Source organism: Stegostoma tigrinum, chromosome 3 (assembly GCF_030684315.1).
Source record: "Stegostoma tigrinum isolate sSteTig4 chromosome 3, sSteTig4.hap1, whole genome shotgun sequence".
In the NCBI taxonomy this organism is placed as follows: domain Eukaryota; kingdom Metazoa; phylum Chordata; class Chondrichthyes; order Orectolobiformes; family Stegostomatidae; genus Stegostoma; species Stegostoma tigrinum.
This window is the reverse complement of record NC_081356.1, coordinates 71,842,964-71,848,789: the sequence shown is the minus strand read 5'-3', so window position 1 is coordinate 71,848,789 and position 5,826 is coordinate 71,842,964.

Here is a 5,826-nt window from a genome sequence, read left to right as displayed (position 1 = left end):
GAACACAGCAGGCCAGATCTGATGCTGCTTGGCCTGCTGTGTTCATCCAGCTCCACACTTTGTTGTCAAGGTAAAGTAATGTGGATGCTGGAAATCTGAAACAAACACAGGCAATGCCGGAGAAACCCAGCAGGCGTGGCAGCATCTATGCAGAGAGAAAACAGAGAACGAGAGCGAACGTTTCATGTCTCCGTTATGACTTCTACAGGAGAATTCAAAACCTTTAGAAATGAACAAAAAAGTGACAGCAAGCTCTACTGTTAACAAAGTAGTATTATCATTGGATGATGCACGACTTGCAGTCAGTGATATTCTAGATTTGTGTGCATTCCGCTTAAATGTATTTTTACTTTTTGAAAGAGATGATTGTTGAAATGGGAGAAATGAAAAACTCCTCATCTATTTAAACAGGGACATTTAAAAGCACTACTTCAAGAACAGAACCTGAGTATAATGTGAAAGTTAATCAGCAGGAGTTATACTCACCGAAAAGGAACAACATTGCACAAAATGCGTCTATTTCTCACTTAATGCGGATTACTTTATTAGTATTTAATTGGCCATGTTATGTTGATTGATGACAGAATACAGATGCGAATTATTTTGGAATTTTTGTGGTCATGTACCGCTGATGGTTCCTGTTGTAAATACTTGAGGCGGTGACAATAACCACGAAGCGCTTTGAGTAATACATTGCCCAATCAAACGCACTAATTAATTCTAAACTGACCCCACACTGAAAAACACATGTTCCACACAAAATACCAAGTCAATCAAATGGCACCACAATAAGAATCAACAAGGACCATGAATACGCAAAAGGACCAGGGCAGCAAACACATGGGAATACCGCCATCTTCATACTTACAATCCTGACTTGGAAATGTATTGCCGACCCCTTAATGTCAGCGAGTACAGATAAAATCCTGGAATTCCTCGCTAAGGGCTTTAGGGATCAAATTACAGCACATTGATTGCAGCAGTTCAGTAGGTAGCTCACCATTACCTTCTCAGGGACAACTAGCGACTAGCAATAAATGTTGGTCCAGGCAACGACGCCCACGTCCTATAAATGAATATAAAATAATGATACAAACGGAAAATATTACGATAATGTCGAAGTTCTCATAAAATGAGTCCAACAAGAGCCAGAAGACTAAGTAAAAACCGAAAGAACCACAGATGCTGTAAGTCAGGAACAAAAACAACGTTGCTGGAAAAGCTCAGCAAATCTGGCAGCATCTGTGAAGGGAAAAACAGAGTCACCGGAAGGGTCACCGAACCCGAAATGTTAACTGTTTAAGGGAGTTGGAAATTGGCCGCCGATTGTTTGAAAGACATTCAGCCACCTCAACTCCCCCTCCCACTCCTTAGATGACATGTCCATCCTGGGCCTCCTGCAGTGCCACAATGATGCCACCCGAAGGTTGCAGGAACAGCAACTCATACTCCGCTTGAGAACACTGCAGCCCAATGGGATCAATGTGGACTTCACCAGCTTCAAAATCTCCCCTTCCCCTACTGCATCTCAAAACCAGACCAGATCGTCCCCGCCTCCATGACCTGCCCATCTTTTGTCTCACGGATCCGCTCCTCCCACCTCACTGACCAACCCCCACCCCATCTCCTACCTACCAGCTTCATCCTCGTCTTCCCTTGACTGACCAAGCCCTTCCCTAACTCCCCACCTGCACACACCTTTACTGGCTCCATCCCCGCCTCCTTCACCTGTCCGTCTCCTCTCCACCTATCCGCTCCTCTATCCACCTTCCATCTGCCTCCCGCTCTCTATTTACTTGAGTCCCCTTCCCCTCCTCCGTTTCTGAAGAAGGGTCTAGGACCGAAATATCAGCCTTCCTGCTCCTCTGATGCTGCTAGGCCTGCTGTGTTCCTCCAGCTCTACACCTTGTTACCTCAGACTCCAGTATCGACAGTTCCTGCTATCTCCACGACAAGGTAAATGCTCTCTAGAAGCAATGTGTTAGGTTAAGATAGTCAGCTATTCGTAATCAAATTCTCAAATGATAGCCACGTCTGTATCACTAATCTATCCAATCAGGCTATCTTTAGTACATGTTGATTCAGTTTTAGATGTTTTCTGATCAACCTGTTTAGATACATTATTATACTCGTCGTGAACAGGTAGGACTTGAATCCAGGCCTCGGCTCAGACGTCCCTAGAGACGCTATCGCTGCACTATAAGATGCTTTTATTTAGTTTTTTTTAAGTTGAATAATTATCTCTAATTTATGCAGTTCCGCTTTACTGCAAGTTGACTTCTTAGCCAAAGCTTTAAGGTTTGTTTACCGTATCTGGTTGTTCCTTATACTTGTTCTGAGGTAAATGCGAAGTGCTGCGATGTTGGAGTATTGAAGAAAAGGACAGAAAATGCTGCGGACGCCGAGTAGGTCTGGCAACGTCTGTAGAGGTAGAAAAACAGAGTTAACGTTCAAATCGGATATGACTCCCTTTGCTGAACTGCTTTGGAAGAACGAGATTTGCCTGCTGCTAGATCGCTGCAATAACCCACTGAAAATACCGGAAGGCAGCGGTTGATAACTGCATCGGAGCTCTGCACTCTATGGTTCTGGATATTTGATGATTAGAATTTATGATGTTTCTCCGATTTCCAGCCCATACACTGCTTTCCACACATCTCCGGACTTGCGCCGAGATTGCCAAGAGAGTTCAAGAGAATTTTTTCAGGCCATACTGGCCATTACAAAAGTGTTGTGTGTGTCGACATTTGAACCTGTTTCTCTGGTTGGTAAATTGGGAATTCTCTCAAAACAAGCATATATAAGGCACATGCGAAATTTAACAAAATGCGCCTGTTAAACAGTCTATTGGTGAATTATTTCTATCGAGAATAGTCAACGCTATTCATATGCCTCGATACGCCCATTTATTGCTGTAATATGTTTCGACAAAGCAGGAACATGTCACTTTTTTTCTTTAGTAACTTATGGAAAGTCTGTTTGGCCTCTGACACACGCACAGTTCTTTAAAGTGTCACCAACAGGTGCAGAAAATGATAAAAAGAAACAATGAAATGCTGGTCTTTATATCTAGAGGACTGAGGAATAAGGCTGTACAAGTTACGCTGCAATTGCACCAAACCCTCGTCAGACCCCACTTGGAGCACTGTGTGCAGATCAGGGCACTACACCTAAGGAAGTATATTTTGGCATTGAAGGGATTACAATATAGATTTGCAAGAATGATACCTGGATTTCAGGGGTAAGCTATGAAGAGAGATTATACAAATTAAGCATGTTAGGGTAGACAACCATTTCCACTGGTTGAACATTCCAGAACTTGGGGGCATAGTCTGAGAATTAAGGCCAGATCATTAAAGGGAGATCCTAGAAAGCAATTCTACACTCATAGGATGGTAGATGTTTGGAACTATTTTTCACAAATGGCAGTGGATGCAGGATCATTTGTTAATTTTGAATATGAGATCGATCATTTTTGTCTACCAAATGTATTAAGGGGTATGGGCCAATAGCAGATATATGGCATTGCTCCACAGATCAGCAACACACATCCCACAGAATGAATAATTTTTAAAAAAATCAAACATAGTCTCTTCGAATAGTCAGACTGGCTTGAGGCACTGCATAGCTGTATCTACATTCCTTTGATTACAGATCTGAAATAAATAGCCCCTCCCCACCTCCCCACCTATACTCTCCTCTCCACCTATCTTCTTCTCTATCCATCTTCGGTCCACCTACCCCTCTCTCCCTATTTATTACAGAACCCTCTCCCCATCCCCCCCTCTCTGATGAAGGGTCTAGGCCCGAAACGTCAGCTTTTGTGCTCCTGAGATGCTGCTTGGCCTGCTGTGTTCATCCAGCTTCACACTTTGGTATCTTGGATTCTCCAGCATCTGCAGTTCCCATTATCTCTGACCTAAACCTCAGATTTTTTTAGTGTTTCCACATTTCTTCCAGCAAATTAATGGTGGACTATGGGAAAAACCCTACCAGAAATTGTCCCCAAATTTTTATGTTTTTGTTTCAACCTTACTCAACATATTCAGATTTGTAGCTCTCCTTTTCCAATGCTCCAGTGCACCAGAATGCGTTTGTTTTTGGGAGTGTGGGTTAATTGGGAGTGGGGAAGTTGGCAAGAAAGTTGGAACATGAATTTTGAGTCCCCTTGGATTTTTTGTTGGTATATAATTGAACGTTTTCTTGATTTTGTTCTTTGCTGTTCTGTATTGGTTGAATATTTTATCGTTGTGAATCCTAATTTCTCTAAGTTCCTTTCACTTCATTCTTATCTGTTTCAATACAATTCAGGAAAAGGTATTTGATCCAGTTTTCCTTCCTATGTGGTATATCTTTAAACTTAAATGTAATCTATCATTTTTCTGCCCAATTTGTATTTTGCCCAATTCATTCAATAACGCCTGAACTCCTTTCCCTAAATACATTCTAGTTTGGCATCATTTGAAAATCTGTCCAGTTTGCACTGGCTTCTGAAGTCACATCACAGCACTGATTTCAGTACTAAACCACAAGAAATGTAATCAACACATAATGTCTTAAGAGTTGAATGTTGATCCTGAGGCCATTGTCGATTGTTGGGAAAATCCCATTTGGTTCACTAACGTCCTTTAAGGAAGGAAACCTGTTGTCCTTATCTGTTCTGGCCGACATGTGACTGCAAATCCCACAGTAAAGTGACTGATTCTTAACCGCTCCCTGGACAATTTGGGATGAGCAATAATTGCTAGCCTAGCCAGTGATGCTCGCAACCAATGAATGAATTTTTAAAAAAACTCCTGAGGATATAATGCTGTTGCCTTTTCTGAAGAAGACAACCCCTAGGTCGTCACTGATTGCAAACCATTGAAAATTTAAGTCCACTATAGGAAGAAAACAGGTAAGGCAAGTTCCTTGGCAGAAAGAAAAAGGGGATTTCTTTAGAGTCTCTTGCTCCCACAATAACACACTTGGCAATGGATATCTGGATTGATGTAGCAAACAGAGTAATTGAAAACTGTGCTAAGCAGGCCCATAGCACTCTAAACTGTTCTCTTGTATTTCATCTATACATTCAAATCCAGATGTTGGAAGCTGTTTTTCATCCTTGTATCCAGCATTTGGAGAGCTAGGTGGCCACAGTTCTGCCTCTCCTACTCTTTCAAGGACCGAAAAACTGTGGAACCATTGTGTCTAGCAGCCTTCCCGCTTTCACTTAACAGCAAGCCTATTGTCTAATTTATCTAACTACTTTTGCTCTTCAATTTTAATTCTAGTTTCTCGATATAAATAAACGATCCACCTTTTCTAATGAATTAAAAGGCGATTAATACATGGTCCCCAAATGTAGTTTCAGATTGACCCTAATTAGTAATGAGGAACGAAACTTAACTCGAAAAACACACTCAGGATTGAGGCAATTCCAGATTCCGAAAGATAACACGCATTGATCGTAATATAGTACCTCACTTTTGCGGGACAGATCAGTATCCGAAAATTCAATTTGCCGCCAGGCAGTTCTTGTGATAAATGACATATATTTAATATTTCGCATAAAGTCTATCCAAATAATCATTTCAAGAACTTGAGTAGGGCAAGTTATCTTGCAGAATATGACTATATTTCTGAGGAAGGGTCACCGGACCCAAAACGTTAAGTCTTTCTTTTTCCTTTACAGATGCTGCCAGACCTGCTGAGCTTTTCCACCAACTTTGTTTTTGTTCCTGATTTACAGCATCCGCAGTTCTTTCGGTTTTTATGACTAAATTTGCCATGCATTGACTTCTCATGCAATCGTTTCGTAAATTAGTTTGAATGAGTTCTCTTTGT